The 22,785-nt window shown below is 46.1% G+C and overlaps 1 pseudogene; it reads right to left on the bottom strand.

The window, feature by feature from the left end:
* Nucleotides 1-18,803: 18,803 nt before the first annotated feature.
* LOC123396203 lies at nt 18,804-19,220 on the bottom strand (annotated as a pseudogene).
* Nucleotides 19,221-22,785: the final 3,565 nt, after the last annotated feature.

Genomic DNA, 22,785 nt, shown 5'->3' with positions numbered 1-22,785 from the left:
ACGTTGGTTAGGGTGCCCCCGATCAGGGCGCTTCTGTTGTGACGAGGGCACGTTCGTTGGATCGTGGCCCTCTCTTTCTCGTTTCTTTCATGTTTATCCTTTGGCCTTTTTTTTCTTTCTTTCTTTCTTTTCTCTACAGCCCGTTGGGCCTTAGATCAAATACCAACATTCTCCCCCTTGATCGTTAGGCTCATTAACATTTGTCCATTCTCCATAGGAATGATGTACCAGAGTAAGGTGTTACAACGACAAAATGCCATGCCTTTGAACCGCCATACTCATAGCACTCATCCTATCTCGAAACGGAATACATATTACTTAATGGGGAGTGGTTATATTAGTGGTCCCATTATTCCAGAATCAAGAGGCTTTCAATAATCCCATGCCGGCTACATGCTCACGAAATCTATTGGGTGGTAAGCCTTTAGTGAGCGGATCCGCAAGCATACGTGTCGTACTGATATGCTTAACATTAATGGTTTGATCCTGGATTCTATGTTGAACAACATGATACTTTAGGTCAATGTGCCTGGCAGCAACACTTGACTTGTTGTTATTGGCATAGAAAACTGCGGGTTCATTATCGCAGTACAATGTGAGTGGTTTGGAAATGTTGTCAACCACCTTAAGTCCGGGAAGAAAATTCTTTAGCCATACAGCCTGCCTAGTGGCCTCAAAACATGCTATAAACTCTGCCTGCATCGTAGATGAGGCAACTATCGTTTGCTTGGAGCTTTTCCACGATATGGCTCCACCGGCGAGTGTGAATATATAACCTGACGTGGATTTCTTGCTATCCACACACCCGGAAAGATCAGAGTCTGAGTAACCAATAACTTCCAGGTTATCGGACTTCTTATATGTAAGCATGAAATCTTTAGTGCCTTGCATATAACGCAAGACTTTCTTTGCGGCCTTCCAGTGGTCCGGTCCTGGATTAGATTGAAATCTGCCAAGCATCCCGGTTACAAAAGCTAAGTGAGGGCGTGTACACACTTGAGCATACATGATGCTTCCGACAGCCAAAGCATAGGGAACCGACTTCATCTGATCAGCTTCATTTTGGTTCCTTGGACATTGGAATGTCCCAAACTTATCACCCTTGACTATGGGGGCAAGTGTAGAAGAGCACTTATGCATATTGTATTTCTTTAGTACTTTCTCAAGGTATGCCTTCTGTGATAGTCCTATTGTTCCGTTGGACCTATCTCGATGAATCTCAATGCCAAGGACATACGAGGCTTCACCGAGATCCTTCATGTCAAAATTCGAGGACAAAAATCTCTTGGTCTCTTGCAGCATATCTTTATCACTGCAAGCCAACAGAATGTCATCCACATATAGGACTAAAATTGTGAACCTACTGCCTTTGAACTTAACGTATATGCAGTTGTCCACTTCATTTTCTTTAAAACCAAAAGTTCTAATAACCTTGTCGAACTTTAGGTACCACTGTCTTGAAGCCTGCTTCAAGCCATATATGGATTTCTTTAAACGACATGCCATATGTTCTTTTCCTTCCATGACAAAACCTTCAGGTTGAGTCATGTAGACTTCTTCTTTCAAGTCACCATTCAGAAATGTCGTCTTGACATCCATTTGATGCAGCTCTAAATCATAATGAGCTACAAGTGCCATGACTATTCTGAAGGAGTCCTTTGCCGAGACAGGTGAGAAGGTTTCGTTATAGTCGATCCCTTCTCTTTGTGTAAAACCCTTTGCTACAAGTCTCGCTTTGAACCTTTCAACGTTCCCTTTGGAGTCATATTTGGTTTTGTAGACCCATTTGCAGCCTACCCTTTTGGCTTCATCGGGAACTTCTGTTAAGTCCCAAACATCATTCGAGCTCATAGATTTCAATTCATCTTCCATGGCAACCATCCATTTGGACGCGTCTTCACTTTTAGTGGCTTCTTTATATGAGGTCGGATCTTGTGCCTTCCCGATGTCATTTTCATCCTCACACATGAAAGTGACATAATCATTTGGGATGGCCTTTTTCTTATCTCGTTGCGATCTTCTCACGGGCTCATTAGTATGCGTGTTTCTTCTTGCCCGAGAAGGTAGAGGATCAACATTAGGTTGAGGATCATCATATGGTTGGGAGTCCTCGTCCTGAGGAGGATCTTCATTGTGCTGAGGCTCCTCGTCAGATTGAGAATCCACTTCAGGTTCGGGATCACCAGCCGGTGTCTCGTGCGTGATAGTCATAGGGATAAAGCTCTCTCGGATAGTCGGGGATGGGACGTACACCCGCTTCTCCTCAAGATCAATTGCCCTAACCTCAGTGACTTCATTATCCTCAAAAAATACCGCTTGCCTGGTTTCCACAAACTTGGTGGTGTGACCTGGGCAATAAAAACGGTATCCTTTTCCTCTATGAGGGTACCCAATGAAAAAACAACTAATTGTCTTTGGGTCCAACTTCTTAATTTGTGGATTGAATACTTTAGCTTCAGCTGGGCAGCCCCACACACGCAAGTAATTCATGCTCGGTTTCTTTCCCGTCCACATCTCATAAGGTGTGCTCGGTGCTGACTTAGTTGGAGCAAGATTCAGGATGTGTGCAGCTGTTTTCAATGCCTCCATCCAAAGGTTTACTGGTAAGCTTGCATGACTAAGCATGCTTCGTACCATATCCATCAAGGTGCGGTTGCGACGCTCAGCTACACCATTTTGCTGAGGTTCACCAGGCATTGAATATTGGGGCAATAATTCCATTTTCAGCAAGATGTTTAGCAAACGGTCCTGGAATTTGCCCATAAGGAGCATGCCTGCCATAATATTCTCCCCCGCGATCAGATCGTACTACCTTGATCTTTAGATCGAGTTGGTTTTCAACCTCTGCTTTATAAATCTTAAATTTGTCCAAAGCTTCGGACCGATCACGTATGGGGTAAATATAGCCATAGCGAGAGAAATCATCCGTAAAGGTAATGAAAGAATCAAAACCATCCACAGATTTTACGTTAAAAGGTCCACATATATCAGTATGAATAAGTTCAAGGACCCTTGTGGCTCTTACTGCTCATTTCTTAATTGTTTTTACATACTTTTCCTTAATGCAGTCAATGCAATTGCCTGCGTCAAAGAAATCTAGTGGAGGAAGTATTTCTACTTTAATCAATCGTTCCATTCTCCCCCTCGAAATGTGGCCTAAGCGACGGTGCCACAATTTCGAAGAAGGATTGGTACTTCTCCCATTTTTTTCATGATTGCATACATTCATATTCAGCTCACAGAGATTCACACATATAGGATATTCGAAAAGATTCAACATATAAAGTTTGCCTCGTCGAACGGCGAGACCAACATCCTTATTACAATATTTTAAGAAACATTGTTTCTTCCCGAAAGAACAATGAAAACCATAATCATCTAAACATGAAACTGAAATCAAATTCCTACTTAATGTAGGTACATAAAGTACGTCCTGGAGCTGAAGTAGGAAACCAGTGTGCAACTTCAAGGTGAGGGAGCCCACAGCTTCAACTTCAGCCTCCTTTCCATTTGCGACATTAAGTCTTCTTGAACCCCTTCTTAGGGTATGGCTTGTATGGAATCCCTGCAAGGAATTAGCGACATGCACAGTCGATCCTGAGTCAATCCACCATGTAGATTCAGAAAAATCAACATATAGAGATTCATCTACGAGAATGATCTCATCTTTACCTTTTTTATTCAGCCACTTGAGGAAACCAGGACAGTCTGCCTTGACATGACCAGGCTCTTTGCAAAAGTTGCAAATCATTTCTCCAGTGGCATTTTTGAGATTGAGTGGAGCAGCCGCTGGAGGAGCGAGACGTGAACAGCTTGCCTCATTGCATTGCTTAGGTTTTGGAGGAGTCTTTTTGAAAAACTGCTTTTTGTTGGGCACATTATTGCCAGGAGCATTGTTCTCCTGCTTCCTTTTTCCAGAGTTAACATGGAAAACTTGATCCTTTTGTTCACTTTTCATTCTCTCTTCCTCCTGAACACAATGTGCAATGGTGCAATGAGCTCAGGTAGTTTCCATTTAGTTTCAAGAGAGTTGTAATTTATCTTAAATGGATTGAACTGTGAGGGTAGTGACCTAAAAACAAGGAGCACAAGAAGCTCTTCGTTCAAGTCACACTTCATGGTTTTAAGCTTTGCCGCGGCATTGCTCATACTTAATATGTGTTCCCTCACACTTCCTTGCCCATCATATTTTGCAAGCAGCTTGTGTAAAAGCTCGTCAGCATACACTTTCTCTGAGCCCTTAAATTGTTCTTCCACCGATTTCAAATATTCAGCGGCATTTTCTTTAGTGGGAATAGCCCCTTTAATCTCAGTTGAGATGGAGAAGTTCATAATTAGGAGTGTCATTCTATTCGACCTCTCCCACTGCTCAACTTTAGTGTCATAGGCTTTCTTAAGCTCAGCATACCCAGTGGCACCCTTTTGAGGTTCCTCTGGTTTACTTTCTCTAAGCGCGAGGTCAACCTCATGCCAACCTAAGTGCAATAGCAACGAGTCCTTCCATGTTTGGAAGTTGTTTCCTGTTAGTGGCTCGATGTTTTCGAAACCACGAGGACCGGAAGCTGTCATAATTTCAAAATATCATAAGTAAAGGGAAAGAACATCATAACTAAATTAAATTGCAGAAAAATTAACCTACGTTGGTTGATCAATTTTCATGCAAAAATTTAATTCCAAAATATATCACCGTTGGGCAGAAAATAATAAGGAATTAACATAAAATAAAATATATATGAATCAGAATTGTAAAACAACGTTGGTTGTATTACAAAAAAAAAACATCACATTAATATGCCATAAATGACATAGACATTATTTTCATAAAAAATTTCCAAATAAAATTTCTCGTTGGTTCCATTTTATTCAGAAAGCTTAAACATAATTTGTCAACATTATTCTTCTGTTAATTTTCTATTTATAACAGTGCAAAAACATTTTTAGAACAACTTTAGAAAATGCACTGAGTAAAACAGAAAATGCGCAGAATCTTATTGTGGCCCATTATAACTTCTAGCCCAGCAAAAAAAACGTAAAATAAAAACAAACAGAAAGAAAAAAAAAATTATTTGTCTGTGGCCTAAAACAACTCGGGCCGAAGCCCATGCGCGCAACCGGCCCGTTAGGCGGCCGAAGCCCAGTCTGGGCGCCGCTTCGGCTGGTCCGTGCGATCGAGCCAGCGGCTCGGATCGCTCCCAGCAGAGGGAAAACCGGGATAGGGGGAAACCCTAGCCCCCAAATCCATTTCCTCCCTCGCGCATCTCGCGCCGTGACGGCGGGTCGAGCCCCTGTTCCCCATTTCCTCGGTCCGCCTCACTCCCCGAGCAGAGCTCGTCCACGACGGCGACGGCGAACCGCGGCCACGGGGGGCGCCGGCGAAGAGTACCCGCACGGCGGCGGCGGCAATCACGCCGGAGAAGGCGACGCGGCAGCTGCGCTTGCCGGGGCAGCTTGCAAGGGATTTCGTCCCGCGTGCTCCTCCGTCGAGCGTGGCTCCGGTGACGCATGTTCGCCGGCGGCTGCCGGTGCTTTCTTGCACCATGAAGACGACGACGGGTGCTGCTTGCGGGGCGGAGGCAGCCCTACCAACCCACGCGTCCATGGGCGCGGCTCTTTCCACGCGTCGTCCGGAGAGACGACGGCATCACCGATGGTGGAATCCGTAAGGGGAAGCACCGGAGCGGCGTCATTTTGGTGAGACCCAAAACATTTTACCCCAAATTCCAATTCTTTTGCCTCTGATTTCGAATTTTGACATGAACAAAAATGGGGAAAAAACTAGGGTTTCAGAAAATGGGGAAATAGCTTGATTTCTTTGACACATTTGACTCCCCTCCTTCTACTTTCTTAATCATGATTCGGAAACAGTGCCTAAAGTGCAAAACTTAAAGCGGAAGTGTGGCATAAACACATTAATCAGACGTGATTTAACCATTTTTGAGATAATTAGCACTGTCCCGTGGCATTAAAACGCCAATAATCATGAACCAGATCAATCTTAGGGATCTAATCTAGGCTTAACGGCTCAAGATACCATTGTTAGATGTAATCCCGTAGGATTCATATGACTGGATCTTATGCCTAGTAATTAGACCACCTAAACAATATAAGAGAGAGAGAGAGAGATTGGGTCTTACCACCAATGGTTGAGGCCATTGGTGTAGCCGATGCGATGTCCCGTGCCTGCTCGATGCAGGCGTGATGCAGGCTCGGGGTAGAGGATCGTGGCGGGAAGCGGCGTCCCTCCGGGCGCCACCGGCACTGCCCTGGAACAGGGGCAGAGCTTGGTGATGGTCTTCCCGTCGTGCAGCGCTCCCCCAGATCGGTTAGGGTTTTAGGGATGTAGGGGGCAGCAGTAGTCCGTACGCGAATAGGATCTCACACGCAGGTGCCGGCTGCCCCCAACCCTTTTATGTGCGCTGGCGACAGGGGACCAAAACCACGTTGGTTAGGGTGCCTCCGATCAGGGCGCTTCTGTTGTGACGAGGGCACGTTCGTTGGATCGTGGCCCTCTCTTTCTCGTTTCTTTCATGTTTATCCTTTGGCTTTTTTTTTCTTTCTTTCTTTCTTTTCTCTACAGCCCGTTGGGCCTTAGATCAAATACCAACAAAGGGCCGTAGCAATGGCCAGCCTTGAGCATGCTACGGTGGTAACGAGACCGCAGCTCGCCGCCCGGCATCCTTGCAAGGGCCTGCAGGTAGAAACCATGGATCGTATGTAGGAGCACTCGCCTCAGTGACCAGGAATACTGGTGGGTCACCTTGGCGGTGTGCTTCCTGCGACTAGCGGCAAGCTCCCATGGCCTGATGAGACTGCTGCCAATGCCATCAGGAGCAGGACAAGGGAGACATGGCGTCTGCTTGGCCAGAGTGTCGAGGATATCGCCGGGGGAATTGGGCTTGGGCGGCATCGCTGAGAGCAAGGAGACGGCCTTCTGGAGGGTGTCAATGGAGGAGCACAACGACAGCCAAACGCCTGCGATCTTGGAGGGACATTGATGCTTGGCGGCCACCACTGCGCACTTGAGAGCGAGCTTGAGCGCGCCGTTGGTGGCCGCGGAGCCTGGGCGGAAGCACGTGGTGCGGCGGTCCTCGACGACGATGCGCGCGGCAACGAGGGGGTCGGCTTCGGCGAGGACGAGGTACCTGACGGCCTCCCAGTCGGTGAGGTGAGGGAAGAAGCATGTGAGGAAGGCGACGAGGCCATCAAAGGAGCGCCGATTCATGTCCATGTCGGCGACGGCCCCGTCGACGGGATCTGCTGCGGCGGCAAGCATGGCGCTGACGACTATGTTGGAGACCGGGTCGAGCAGGCCGACGCAAGTCGCCGCGTCGAGGAACCGTAGCAGATCGGGGTGCGAGGCGAGCAGCTTGGCGGCTTCGTCGCGGTGGAGCTCGATCTTGCGGACGAGGAGCGATGTGTCCTGCTCTCTCTCCTCCCACGACAGGGCGCCATCATCAGACAGCTGTCACACCCTAGCTAAGGAATTCGTCAAGAACACAACGAACTCGAGCCAGATCGAGAGAGAGGAAAGGGGAAAGTAGCCCTCTAGGGTTTATATTGATATAAATGTACTGTATAGTAATAAGCTTCTTAGAGCATCTTCAACAGCCGCGCTACGCGCCGTGCCCAAAAAAGGCGTTTGCAGCGCGCCCTTCGGCTGGTTTAGCGCGGGGATAGGCGCGGGCTCCAACAGCCGCGCTATAATGCACAGCGCGCGCCGCTCCAGCAGTGCTCAAAAATGCAGCGCCCGCACAAATTTTTTTAATAAATAGATTACATTAAAATAAAAAAGATACAAAGTTATTTTACATAGATTGCAACTAGATAGGTAGTTCGAAAACATAGATAGATAGTTCGGTGCTAGATAGTTCGGAAAAAAAACTAATCCTAGTCGCTCCAGTCATCTGCACCATCATCATCGTCGGTGTCGTCAGAGGTTGACAGCCAGATGTCAAACCAACGTTCATCTTCTTCAGTGAAGAAGGACCTCCCGCCTGCATTGACGAGGTCGGCCTGCGCACACACCAAAGCCTTCCGACGCCTGTCCAACCGCTCCTCGCGGCGCCGGCGCGTGTCCTCCTCGCGGCGCCGTTCCCAGTATTCCTGCTCGTAGGCGACGTCTTCCAGGTGACGCCGGCGCCACTCCGCCATGACCCGCTCGTCCTCCTGGGCGACGAGGAGGCGGCGCTGCAGCGTAGTGTGCTCCGCACGGTCTTGTGCGGAGTTTAGACGAGGCGGCGGGGCCAGGTCTAACGCCTGCTGGAGCGTGCGGACGTCCGGGAAATTCATCTGGAGGCGCGGCCTGCCTAGGCGCCACGCCGCCGCGTCGAACGCGCGGGCGGCCTCGTGCGCCGTGTCGTAGGTGCCGAGGCTCAGCCGGAGATCGCCGGAGCGTATCTCGGCGTAGAACCCGCCGTTGGGGCGCTGGCGAACGCCACGGTAGCCCGACGCAGAACGGCGGCGCGGCGGCATGGTGGCTCGTTGGCGGTGGCGGCGGCGCGAGAGGCAGAGAGAGCGCGGCGCGAGAGGCAGAGGGAGAGAGAACGCGGCGGCGGCGCGAGAGGTAGAGGGAGAGAGAACGCGGCGCGAGAGGCAGGGCAGCGCGCTGCCTTTTATGGGCGCGCGGGACGCGGCGCCGCAAAAATGGCGCGCGGGCTGCCGCCTTTTCGCACGCGCGCGCTAGCGGTTCCCCCGCGCGCGGTTTTCCTGCCGCCGCTGCAGCGCACAATTCTGTCCCGCGCGCGGTAAACTGCCGTTTTTAGCGCGCGCGCGCCTTTTTGCGCGGCTGTTGGAGATGCTCTTAGCAAATCAATCCATAACCATTACAGACGCGAGCCCCTGGCTTTATAGCCTGCTGGCGACAAACAACGGCGAGTGGCAACGGAATTAAAACAGTAACGGCAAGTGAAACGGTACAGTGACGGCGAGTTGCGCGAGCCGTTGGATGTAGACGATCCTGGCCGTCCGTTAACTGAAGATGGCGCCACCTTGGTCTGCAGGTTCAGTACTGACAATGCCCCCGGGAAAGATCGAACTTGTCCTCAAGGAGGTCAGCGATTGAACCGGCGATTGACAGTATCTTTGAAAAATGTTGGGAACGTCTTCTTCATGAATGTTGCATCTTCCCACGACGCTTCATCCGGAGGTAGGTTTGCCCACTGAACAAGCCATTGGACGACCGGCAGGTTGTTGCGAGGAATTTGGCGTGTTTCCAGAACCAGTGCTGGCTCGGTGAGGATCATCCCATCGGATCTCACCAAGGGCAGGTCGGAGCAAGGGATCGCCTTAGGTCCCACGTGCTTCTTCAACTGGCTGACATGGAAGACTGGGTGGATACTAGTGCTCTCCGGCAGAAGGAGCTTGTAAGCGACGTGTCCCACTTTGGCAATGACGCGGAAAGGGCCGTAGTACTTGCTCTGGAGTTTGATGTGGGTACGCAGGCCGAAGGCATTGAGTCGATAGGGCTGCATTTTGAGGTACACCATATCTCCAACTTCCAGGATCCTTTCTGTGCGTTTCTTGTCAGCATACTTTTTCATTCGAGCTTGAGCAGCAGTGAGGTTGTCCTTGAGGTGCTGGAGAAGTGCTTCTCTGTCAGAGAAAAACTACTGTGCATCAGCTGTCATATTGTCAGGTGGAATGTACTCACATATGTTTGGTGGTGGATATCCATAAGCAGCCTCAAACGGTGTTTTTTGGAGGGAGCTATGGTATGATGTATTATACCAATACTCTGCCATGGCCAGGTGTTTGGCCCATTGCTTGGGTTGCAAAGAGCTGAGACAGCGAAGATAGTTCTCTAAACATTGATTTACTCGCTCTGTTTGGCCATCAGATTCAGGGTGGTAAGCAGAACTATACCTGAGGCTTATGCCCATGCCCTTAAAGATGTCCTGCCACAACTGACTTGTGAAGATTCTATCTCTGTCAGAGACAATGGCCAAAGGAGGACCATGTAGTTTAATCACATTATCAATGAAAGCTTGGGCAACTATTTGAACAGTGTATGGGTGGGATAAAGGGATGAAGTGAGTAAATTTGGAAAGTTTGTCCACTACCACTAAGATAACATCATGTCCCCTAGATTTAGGCAACCCTTCAATAAAATCCATGCTCAAGTGTGTCCACACCATATCAGGAAGTGGTAGAGTATCCAGATAGCCTGGGTAAGGGCAGTTTTCTCCCTTGTTTTTCTGGCACACTGGGCATGCTGCCACAAAGTTGTCTACTGCTTGTTTCAGCCCTGGCCAGTAAAATATATGTTTAATTCTGTGATAAGTTGCTTTTCTGCCAGAGTGACCCCCAATAGCTGATGAATGGAGGGCTGTTAGTAACTTTGTTCTTAATTCCATATCCTTCCCCACATAAATCTTTCCCTTGTGCCTAATGATCCCTGAGTGTAAGCTGTTTTGGTTTTCAGTATGGTTTGGTGAAAGTAAGAGTCTCTCCAACGGTGTTTGACATGTGCTATCTTGGGTATAAGAGTTTTCAGCTGCAGAAATCCATTGAGGTGTAACTAGAGAGATAGGCATGAGAGAATCTCTTCTAGACAGTGCATCAGCAACAATGTTCTCTTTGCCTTTCTTGCATTGCAGGGTGAAATTGAATTCCAACAGATTGAGCATGAGCTTGTGCTGAATGCTTGTGGAAATCTTCTGGTCTGTCATGAATTGTAGGCTTTGGTGATCAGTTTTGATGATGAGATCATTCCCCAGAAAGTAATGTCTCCACCTTTTGAGAGCAGCAATGATTGCTAAAGCTTCTTTTTCATAAGTTGAGAGTGCAGCATTTTTGGGGCAGAGAGTGGAGTTGTAATAAGCTAGTGGCTTTCCTTTCTGCATCATGACTGCTCCTATGCCCACTCCAGAGGCATCTGTTTCAATGGTGAATGGCTCAGAGAACTCAGGAAGTGCTAGTACTGGTGCCTGAATCATAGCTTGTTTTAGGTCAGAGAAAGCAGTAGTTTGAAGAACTGTCCAATGGAAATTGTCTTTCTTCACAACATCATGCAGTGGCCTAGCAAGGGTGCCAAAGTTCTTAATAAATCTCCTGTAGTATCCACAAAGACCCAAAAATCCTCTGAGTTGTTTAACTGTAGTAGGAACTGGCCAATCAGCAACTGCTGTGATTTTTGCAGGGTCAGTTGATACCCCTTCTCCAGTGATGATATGGCCTAGGTAATCCACTTGTCTGGAAGCAAACACACATTTAGATTGTTTAACATATAGCTGATGTTCCTTTAGGAGCTGGAGAACAATTTGTATGTGCTCCAAGTGTTCAGAGAGGGATTTACTGAAAATGAGGATATCATCAAAAAACACCAACACAAACTTCCTCAGATATGGACCAAATATGCTATTCATCAAAGCTTGGAAAGTCCCAGGTGCATTAGCTAGACCAAAGGGCATTACTAGGAATTCATAGTGACCAAAGTATGTCGTGAATGCAGTTTTTGGTATATCTTGTTCATTCATCCTCACCTGATGATAACCAGATCTTAAATCCAATTTGGTGAAGTATGTAGCTCCCTGGAGTTCATCCAGCACATCCTCAATCACAGGTATGGGAAACTTGTTTTTGATTGTTGCAGCATTAAGTTTCCTGTAGTCAATGCACATTCTCCATGTGCCATCTTCATGACCAAAATTGTAGGGGAAGAATAAGGGCTCTCACTAGCTCTTATAATCTTATCTCTGAGCATAGAATCAATTTGTCTCTCCAGTTCATTCCTTTGCATGTGTGGTACTCTGTAGGGCCTGGAGTTGGGTGGTACTGATTGCTCCTTAAGGGGAATCTTATGGTCATGGTCTCTTTTTGGGGGTAATCCCTTTGGTTCTTGAAAAACTTCAGGGAACTGTTGCAGTACTTCCTGCACTGGTGGTGAAATTTCTTGTGGAGCTGGTGCTTTGAGAGAAGTATCTCTGATGAGCTGCAGAACATAACCAGGTGCCCCTAGAGCCAATAATTTGTCCACTTCATTTGCTTCTATGGGGGTAGCATCAGCTAGTGTGTCATAAGCTCTAATTGTCACTCGAGTTTGTTTGTCCTTCATAACAGAAATCTGCCTGGGGTTATAGTGAAAAGCCACAGGGCTATGTTGTTCCATCCAATCACTGCCCAAAACTATGTCATGTCCAGGAAGATCCAGTACTCTGAATTGTTGAGTAAATTTGGTATTACCTCTAATGAAAGTAGTGGGTGGAACATAGGAGCCAGACCATAGTGTCCCTCCTCCAGCAACAGTTACTGCCCTGGAAGTGTCTTTCAAAATGGTGCAGTTAGTAGAGAGGGCAAATTTGAGGCTGATAAAGGTTGAATTGCTTCCAGAGTCTACTAAAGCAATCCCATGTTTCCCTCCATTCTGCACTAATAGGGATATAGTGTTGACATTATCAGATTTCATTGCTTGTGCAGATAGTGTCATACAGTTCTCCTCTTGCTGCAGATGTTCCTCCACATCCTGTTCCTCCCCTTCTTCAGTATCTTTGACTTGGTCAGTGGGATCTTCCCCAACCAATACATTCAATGCAGGAGCCATTTTGCATTTATGCCCATGAAACCATGCATCACCACATCTCCAACACTTACCAGATTCCCTGGCTCTTTGGTTGACAGTAATAGGTTTACATTCAGATGGTTTTTCCTGCAGGACAGTGGTAAATTTCTGATAGCCAGTGGTGGACTTAGTAGTTCCAGAGTAACTACTGTAGGATTTCTTTCCAGCAGCTCCCCTTTCCAGATCCACTGCTACCCAAAAAGCTTCTGTTAGTCCAGTAGGTCTCAAGGCTCTTACTTGGAACTTGATTTGAGAACGCTACCCATTGACATAGCACCTTACAAACCAACTTTCATCCATGACAGGATTATCAGGCTGAACCTCTGCCATGAGCTCTTCAAACTGGTCAGCATATTCAGACACAATGAGAGTGTTCTGTTTCAAGGTGTTAAATTTGTCAGTTAACTCATAAGAGCTAGCTGAGGAGAACCTGCGCAGGATCTCTTCATAGAACTGTGCCCATGTCAACTGCTTTTTTAGGATTCCAAAGCGCCTTAACCAAACATCAGCTCTTCCTGTCACATAGAGCTGGGTCAGGTTCACCTTGAATTCTGTTGGAGCTCCACCATCTGGAAATATTTCTCACATTGCCTGATCCACCCTGTTGGGTTATCTCCATCAAAGCAAGGAAAATCCATATGTGGCCCTTTGGTGATGCTCTTCAGGAATTGTGTACGCATTTCTTGATCATAATGCTTCTGGAAATCATCCCAGCTCTGACGAACTCCTGGTGGTTAAAACCCATGGAAACCAGGTGTCCTAGCAGTCTTGTATGCTGCAGTAGGAGTGGCATTGCCCGAATGTATTTCCACTGGTTAACTGTTCCCAAATCCTGGAGGAATAGCAGGCCTGGGTACCTGGATGGGTGGTAAGTGGGTCGGGATTTGTGCTGCAGCTAATCTGGATTTTTCCTGTTCCAACACCAGTTGTCTGCGTATTTCTTCAGACATGGCTCTATCCACCGTTGTAGTTTCTTTTTGAGGCAGATCAGGGGATGATTTACCCTGCTGTGCTGAACTTGAGGCTTCCGTGGAACGAAGAGACTTAAGAACGTCTGCCATAGTTGACAGCTGCGAACTGAGGGTCGAGACTGCTTTCTGCACTCCATCCAAATCAGAGACCATCGTGTCCTGCTTGAGGTTTATGTTGTGGACATCTTTCCGCAAGTCGTCAACCTCACCTCTCAGATCTGCAGTTTCTTCTCTATGCTGCATGAATTCGCCCTTCATGGCGAGTAGATCCGCAACTTCCGACTCCTCCAGGGTAGATTTGGAGTGCCCCATCGTGATTCAGTGGTACAGAGAGGAATTTTACGGCCGGAATAGCTCCGGTAACCCGATCTAACCTGAATCCTGCCGCCGCCCGAGAAAACGCCGCCGAAACAGCACCACCCGTCGCTTGACCTGGGATTTTACTGGAGGAGCAGGGTGCTCTTCCAACCAGTCTTGCCCAACGAGCTCCGTCGAATTAGTCTACCACCGTCGTGACCGCCTACCCCGCCACCATCGCCGCTCAATGCCGAGAATAAGGGAGGGAAGGGTGGGAGAAGGATTGGTGGCTACAATCTATCTCTTCTCCGAGGAAAAACCTTGCTCATGATACCAATTGTCGCACCCTAGCTAAGGAATTCGGCAAGAACACAACGAACTCGAGACAGATCGAGAGAGATGAAAGGGGAAAGTAGCCCTCTAGGGTTTATATTGATATAAATGTACTGTATAGTAATAAGCTTCTTAGCAAATCAATCCATAACCATTACAGACGCGAGCCCCTGGCTTTATAGCCTGCTGGCGACAGACAACGGCGAGTGGCAACGGAATTAAAACAGTAACGACAAGTGAAACGATACAGTGACGGCGAGCTGCGTGAGCCGTTGGATGTAGGCGATCCTGACCGTCCGTTAACTGAAGATGGCGCCACCTTGGTCTGCAGGTTCAGTACTGACAACAGCGACGTACCGTAGACGCGGAGATGGCCGATGCTGGCGCCGGCTCTAAGGTTGGCCATGGCCGGAGAGCTCGCCGGAGACCCAGCGACGGAGGTTTGGGGGGATTAGGGACGGAACTAGAATTGCGGGTTAGAACCCTACCTTTGTTTCACTTCTTGGGGCGGCCCATTAGACGACTTCCTTTATTTTATTATCTTTTTTGTTCTTTCCATGTCGTTTTTCTTACTTTTTTCCTTTTTACTATTTTTTATATTTCATTTTGTAATTGTTTTCATTGTCCCCTTATTTATATGTTCATTTCCTTTTTTATCAAATTACATTTTATTTGCTCATCGTATTTATAGTTTGTTTAGATTTCTTTTTAAAATAATCTTAGTTGGAAATGGGACAAATACTCCGATGGCTTGCATAGCTTGTTAGCACGAAACACAAATCCATCATTAATGATAAACTTGTTTCATATTTTATTTTCTTTACAATTCTCTAACACATCTTTAAAATCAGCATCATGCACATATTGATTTTTGATGGTCTACAAATCAAATATTTTAAAATCAAGTTGTGAAAGCATAGTATAACAATGAGATAATGCATCAGCAATAACATTTTCTTTACCCTTCTTCCGTTTAATGACGTACTAAAAAGTCTCAATGAATTCAACTCATTTAGCATGTCTACGGTTCGGTTTTCTACATTTTCTTTACCCTTTACTTCGCAAGTCCACAACATCATTAACTCTCTTGTGTGGGATGCAGAGTTTCTGCTCCCGGGTTCAAATGAGCTCAGTGAACAATAAAATAAAAAAATCTGAACTTTTTTTTGACAAACATTGACAAAAGTTTTAAGCTCTTGCAAAAAATCGTCATAGTATCACATTTCTAGAAGACGCTCCAACAAAAAAATTGATAGTCTGAAAATGTTACTCCGAGAAGCATTTTGGAGACTTCCTTTTGTTTTCTCGCCACGCCTTACACTAATGTGATTTCGTGAGAATTCTTTGCAAACACCTGAAACTTTTGCCAATATTTGTCAAAAGTAGAAAACATGGCAGTGTAATAATATAACGGGTTAGGGTACGAGTATTTTGGGTAGTATGGGTATTTTAGCTAGTATGGATAACATGGCGGTATAATAATATAATAAATAATTTAGGCAGTATGAATAATTTGGATAATATGGGTATTTCGAATTTCTAGACTGAAATTGAACCCTAATCCAAAAACTAAATAGCCAAGAAATAAAAATTGAATCCTAATAACCTGATACCTGAATTACCCGACAATTCAGGTAATTTGATTCGGGTAACGGATTAGGGTACCCAAATGCACAGGATAAATTAGATGAGCACCAGAACACTATTGACGAGGGAAAAGGAGTATAAACTATGACACATACGAGACGTCATGTTGAAATAAAGAATGTATATCGGTTTTTTATTTTTTGAAATAAACACTATTGACGAGGGTAAAAGAGTATATAAGAGCAACTCCAACGCGCCGATCCAAACGGACGGCGATTTCGTCCGTTTTTTGTCCGTTTGGGTCGGCCGGCCATCCGGCGTCCGCTCTATTTTAGATATGGGCCGGCAGCGTGCCCAACGCGTCGACCCATGTGTGCCTATGTGGCCGGTCGGCCGCCCTTTTTGCGTACATTTGCATAGTTTATAGTTTGGACCGAATAAAATAGCATAGCTATTACAAGCCGAATAAAAATAAAAATGTCTCACATAGTTCTTACACACTTTTGCAAACGAATAAAAGAAGATAAATCTATTGATTGTCAACATGAGCCCACATATGCTCAACCAAATCATTTTGCAGTTGCACGTGAGTGTTGAAAATATGCCTTAGAGGCAATAATAAAATAGTTATTATTATATTTCCTGATACAAAATAATCGTTTATTATCCATACTAGGACATATGCCCGTGCGTTGCAACGGGAAGGAAAAATTGACGTGCATGTGCAAACACAACACTCCGTGCTTCGATACGAAGGAAAACTAATCGTTTCATCCTTCAAAACGCCCAACCGATGTAGTACGACACCCGAACAGTGTCACCGTCGGCTAGCAGGCGCACAAATCGAGGTTTAGAAGAAACGTGGGGACCATATTATTCTCACTTTACAAAGTATTATTAGACTGGTAGACTACTTATCATGTCTGTGCGTTGCTACGGAAAAATATCATGTGATGTAATAATATGAAAACATACAAATTATTGTTGCGATATAATAATGTCGTTACAAAAAAGAACGTAGATGAGTGTCAATTATTCGAGTATTGGTCCATTACGGAGTAAATTATACCTTGAGAGTAAAAACAACATATCACGTGGTTAAGCCATCACTACATGTTATGTTTTTTAAGCTAGTACAAAAAAAAGAAAATAATATGTCAACAAAATAAGATAAGAAGGGGTGTGGGGGCACGGGCTCGGAGCTTCGGACAACAGGGCATGGTTGGGCGGGAGTTGCAGGAACTGGTGAGCAGCACGGACCCACTTACAGCCGCTCACTCACTCACTGACAGCAGTCGGCCTCCCCGACTCCTCCAACATCGCGTGGAGAGGAGCTCCTATGTTCTTCCGAGCCGCCTCCTTGAGCAGGCCATCTCTCTCTAATCTCCCCTTCTCCTTCTTCTCTCTCTAATCTCTTTTTCTCCACGGAAGAGAGTCGCACATGGAACACAACCTGAGCGTCGCGCCTTGGAGTTCGCCGCCTTCGGCGACCTCCTCAATCTGTCCGCTTGGCCGCCGGATCCAAGTGTCTCTCTCTGCTCGAGCTGGGCACATATCTCTTTCTTTTTTATTATTGTCTTGGTTGTTTGATTACTTCCGCGCCTCACCTCCTACTCCCCCTCTCGTCCAGGAAGCGTGCCGCCCGCACCGTTCATGTGCTCCGTCCTGCTCCAAATCAGATCGGGAGCGCCGCCGCTCGATCTGCAGCCAAAAAGACAAGGCCACCGGCAGGCACCTCCTACGCCTCCTCGACCGCTCCTCCTGGCGTACGTGCGCCACCTCCCCCTCGCCCGAGCTCCCTCGCCTCCTCGTCGGAAGCCGCTGCAGGCGTGAAAGGATTCGCCAACGTCAGCCACGAGTGGTGAACCAATTTAATTAAGCGGCAGTGGTGACCGGTGGTGATTGTCTGGGGTGTTTTATGTAAAAACCGAAACGTTTTTTAACTTAAAAATAGAGTGCAGGTTCCATTACCAAAAAAGAAGAGGGCCTTTTTGTTAAAATGTCTCGGGGGGTTTTCTGACAAAAACGATAGTCTCTTTATTATTAGGTAAAGATAAGAATATAGAACACCAATCCGCAAAGCATCTATTCTCTGATTGATATACATTATACAAGAGGCTAGAATGAAATATATCAATATATTTAGTAGAACAGGGGGTGGGCCAACAACTGTATGTGCTCATGCGGGAATATATGGAAAGCGTAACAATCAAAGGTAATTCAAAAAGGTTAGATGCAGGTTCCCTAACAAAGTAAAAGATTCTTCAGTTACAAAAAGCAAAAGCTGGGTATTCTTTATAAATGTGCTTTATACCTTCTCTCTTACTCATTTCACTGATTAGATCCAAATGGCATGGAAGTGAAGTCCACTTATCGTCAACACAGTTAGATAACTTAGAAAACCAAATTCAGAAGAGTCTAATGAGACTATGAGAGGAAACAGACAACAGTTTTTGATAGCCAATGATTGCGCACTGTTAACTGGGGACACAAATCAAATGAAACTACGGATGCAAGCAATAATGAAAAGGAATGTCAAACACTTGTTTTGGTAGTATATAATGTTGCAATGCTTATGTTTTAAATAAGAAAATGACACGATATTATCACTACACAATTTACACATGTTAGCTGCCAGATATACAAGTATGGGTTACCATATGATTTATAGCTTAAAGTTTAAGCTATTGAGTGCCAATAGGAGACATCACACATCATAGATTTCTAGCTATCTGAAATACCTTGACTTGTTTGCATCATATCTAGTATAAACTTGAGTATACAACATGTGAACATGTCAACGCATGATTTCTGTTTTAAAAAGCACAAAATTGAACAACAAACACCTCAATTCTACACAAGTTTTATTCAGAGCTACCTTCCTTACAGTGATAATGATGCAATAGCCTAGGTTCAATTTCCCCTCATTATAATTTAGAATGAACAGACACACAAAGCACATTGTCAATTTGAGAAATAGTAGGCACACTGCAATCTGCAAGCTAATAGATTTAACTGAATTGAGCACTGAAAACTTAAAAAAGATAACATATAAATTTTTACCTGCTACTTTGGTAGCACTCTGGAGCGGTGTAGAGGCTGCCGGACGACTCCGGATCAGGCGAACTCGAATCGATCAGCCTCGCAACGCCGCAATCCGCCAGCACCAGTTCGAAGCCTTCCTCCAGCATCACATTGGATGGCTTGAGGTTGCAATGCAGTATCCTGGGGTTGCACTCGAAGTGCACGTGGCGCAGTCCCTTGGCCACCCCGGCCGCAATCCTGTTCCTGGTGTCCCAGCTGAGGCTGACCTGCTGCGACCTCACCCTCTTCATCATGTCCTCGAGGCTGCCCCCGGGCACGAAGTCGTAGACCAGCGAGAGCCGGTCGGCGTCGCGGACGTAGGCCTTGAGGCTCATCACGTTGAGATGCCTCACCCGGGCGAGCAGCTCGAGCTGCCGCTACACCCTCCGCATGTCGGACCTGGAGCCACTCGCCGGCTGCGAGGGCGAGGGCGCGGCCTCGGCGCGGTTGGCGGCGGCGAGGTCGAGCACCTTGACTGCGACAGTGAGGTCGCCGTCGAGGTCAAGCTTGTGGTACGCCACCGGCAGGAACCTCCTGCGCCTCCTCGACCCCTCCTCCTCCTGGCGTACGTGCGCCACCTCCCCCTTGCCCGAGCTCCCTCGCCTCCTCGTCGGAAGCCGCTGCCGGCGTGAAAGGATTCGCCAACGTCAGCCACGAGTGGTGAACCAATTTAATTAAGCGGCAGTGGTGATTGTCTGGGGTGTTTTATATAAAAACCAAAACGTTTTTTAACTTAAAAATAGAGTGCGGGTTTCATTACCAAAAAAGAGGAGGGCCTTTTTGTAAAAAAGACTCGGCGGGTTTTCCGACAGAAACGCTATTCTCTTTATTATTAGGTAAAGACTATAATTATATTGAATGGAAACATAAATGCATGTGTGGATGTATAGACAAAACAATGTCCCTAGTAAGCCTCTAGTTGACTAGCTCGTTGATCAAGGATGGCCAAAGTTTCCTAGCCATGGCAATTGTTGTCATTTGATAACGGGATCACATCATTAGGAGAATGATGTGATGGACTAGACCAAACTATAAACGTAGCATGTGATCGTGTCATTTTGTTGCTATTATTTTCTGCATGTCAAGTATATATTCCTATGACCATGAGATCATGTAACTCACTAACACCGGAGGAATGCCTTGTGTGTATCAAACGTCACAACGTAACTGGGTGACCATAATGGTGCTCTACAGGTATCTCCAAAGGTGTCCGTTGAGTTAGCATGGATCAAGACTCGGATTTGTCACTCCGTATAATGGAGAGGTATCTTGGGGCCCACTCGGTAATACAACATCACAAACAAGCCTTGCAAGCAATGTGACTAAAGAGTTAGCCACGGGATCTTGTATTACGGAATGAGTAAAGAGACTTGTCGGTAACGAGATTGAAATAGGTATTGGATACCGACGATCGAATCTCGGACAAGTAACATACCGAAGGACAAAGGGAATAGTATACGGGATTATATGAATCCTTGACATAGAGGTTCAACCGATAAGATTATCGTAGAATATGTAGGATCCAATATGGGCATCCAGGTCCCGCTATTGGATATTGACCGAGAGGTGTCTCGGGTCATGTCTACATAGTTCTCGAATCCGCATGGTCTGCACACTTAAGGTTTGGTGACGTTTTGGTATAGTTGAGTTATGTATGTTGGTGACCGAAGTTTTGTTCGGAGTCCCGGATGAGATCTGGACGTCACGAGGAGTTCCGGAATGGTCCGTAGACGAAGATTGATATATAGGATTGTTGCATTTGGCTTACGAAAAGATTTCGGGCATTACCGGTAAAGTACCGGGAGTGACGAATGGGTTCAAGGGTTTTACCGGGAGGGGCCATCCACCCGGGAGAGAACCTAATAGGCCCATGAGTGACGCACCAGCCCTTGGTGGGCTGGTGAGGTCAGCCCAATAGGGCTATTTCGGCCAAGACAACAAACAAGGGTAAGGAAAAAAGGAGGAGGCGGGAAGGAAGGAAAGGACTCCTCCTTCCAAACCGAATTGGACGAGGAATCCTTCCTCCCTAGCTCGGTCGAACCCTCCTACTTGGAGTAGGAGGCAAGGCTCCACCCCTTGGTTCCTCCTATATATACTAGATGTTTTACGGTTTTTGAGACACCACTTTTCCACGTGCAACACTAACCTCTAGTTCGTAGTTCTTCCTCTAGATCGGATTTCTGTGGTGCTTAGGCGAAGCCCTGTAGGAATAGATCACTGATGTTTGCTTTGTATCCCCGGCAACGGCGCCAGGAATACTTCTGCTACTCCAACAAAAGACCTTCCAACAATGCCAGAAATAGGAGTGTTGCTTGATACTCCTCAGCAACGGCAGCAGGAATCCTTCAGCTGCGGCTACGCCTTAAGGGACTTCCTAGGCAAGTATGCAAAGGATTTCCCCCGTGGCCTTGGAGCCTTGCGTTGGTGTTCCCTCGAAGAGGAAAGGGTGATGTAGCATAGTGGTGGTAAGTACTTCCCTCAGTTTGAGAACCAAGGTATCAATCCAGTGGAGGAGTATCTCAAGATCCTGCACAAACACAAAAACTTGCTCCCAACGCTATGAAGGGGTTGTCAATCCCTTATAGATTGTTTGCCAAGTGAGAACTGAAAGCAACAAAGTAACAAAGCAAAGTAAAAGCGGAGGTGTAAACGATGGATGTGAATAGACCCGGGGGCCGTAGTGTTTACTAGTGGCTTCTCTCATAAAAGCAAGTAGACGGTGGGTGAACAAATTACTGTCGAGCAATTGATAGAACTGTGCAGAGTCATGACGATATCTATGCAATGGTTGTTTCTATAGGCATCACGTCCGAAACAAGTAGACCGATACTTTCTGCATCTACTACTATTACTCCACACGTCGACCGCTATCCAGCATGCATCTAGTGTATTAAGTTCATAAGAACAGAGTAACGCCTTAAGCAAGATGACATGATGTAGAGGGATAATCTCAAACCAATGATAAAAACCCCATCTTTTTACCCTTGATGGCAACTACTTGATGTGTGCCTTGATGTCCCTACTGTCACTGGGAAAGGTCACCACATGGCAGAACCCAAAACCAAGCACTTCTCCCATTGCAAGAATCATAGATCTAGTTGGCCAAACAAAACCCAAGACTCGGAGAGACTTACAAGGATATCAAATCATGCATATAAGAAATCAGCAAAGACTCAAATATATATCACAGATAAACTGATCACAAATCCAAAATTCATCGGATCTCGACAAACACACCGCCAAAGAAGATTACATCGGATAGATCCCCATGAAGATCATGAAGAACTTTGTATTGAAGATCCAAGAGAGAGAAGAAGCCATCTAGCTATTAACTACGGACCCGTAGGTCTGAAGTGAACTACTCACGAGTCATTGGAGGGGCGATGATGTCACACCCCTGACATCTTAAGCAAGTTAGCTTTGTGCTCATGTTTTCTTTGCATTGCATCTAGGAAATTCTCAACAAGAATAAAGCAAGTGATGAAGGAAAATGCTAAAACCCTAGCCACTTCTCAAAATGAAGGAAAATTCAAACTAGTTAAAATCAATGAATCCAAAATGGCCTCAAGAAAAGTTCAATCTTTCTGATAATTCATGAAAGTAAATAAGCAATGAAGAAAACCATTTTCTTGATAATTTAAGCATTTTAAATAAATGCAAAAGCTACTGGTTTCAAGTTTTAAACTTGAAATCAGAAACTTTAAGCTTTCAAAAATGTTGAAAACTTTAGGAATGGTTGGAAATATTCCAACAAATATTCTGGTGTGTTTAAAATAGCTTTTACAAACTTTTTGGTAGCTGAAATAAATAGAAAATCAATGTCAATAATTAAAATAGAAACAAAACAGAAAGAAAAATGAGAAAAGTCTATCTGTTGCTCACCTGGCCCAGCCCAGCTCCCGTGTCGTCTTCCTCCTCGCCGGTAGGAGCAGGAGCTGGCCGCCGCGTCGCCGCGCG

Source organism: Hordeum vulgare, chromosome 5H (assembly GCF_904849725.1).
Source record: "Hordeum vulgare subsp. vulgare chromosome 5H, MorexV3_pseudomolecules_assembly, whole genome shotgun sequence".
Lineage (NCBI taxonomy): Eukaryota > Viridiplantae > Streptophyta > Magnoliopsida > Poales > Poaceae > Hordeum > Hordeum vulgare.
The sequence above is the reverse complement of the archived record's forward strand: the minus strand, read 5'-3'. Positions and strand labels throughout refer to the sequence as shown.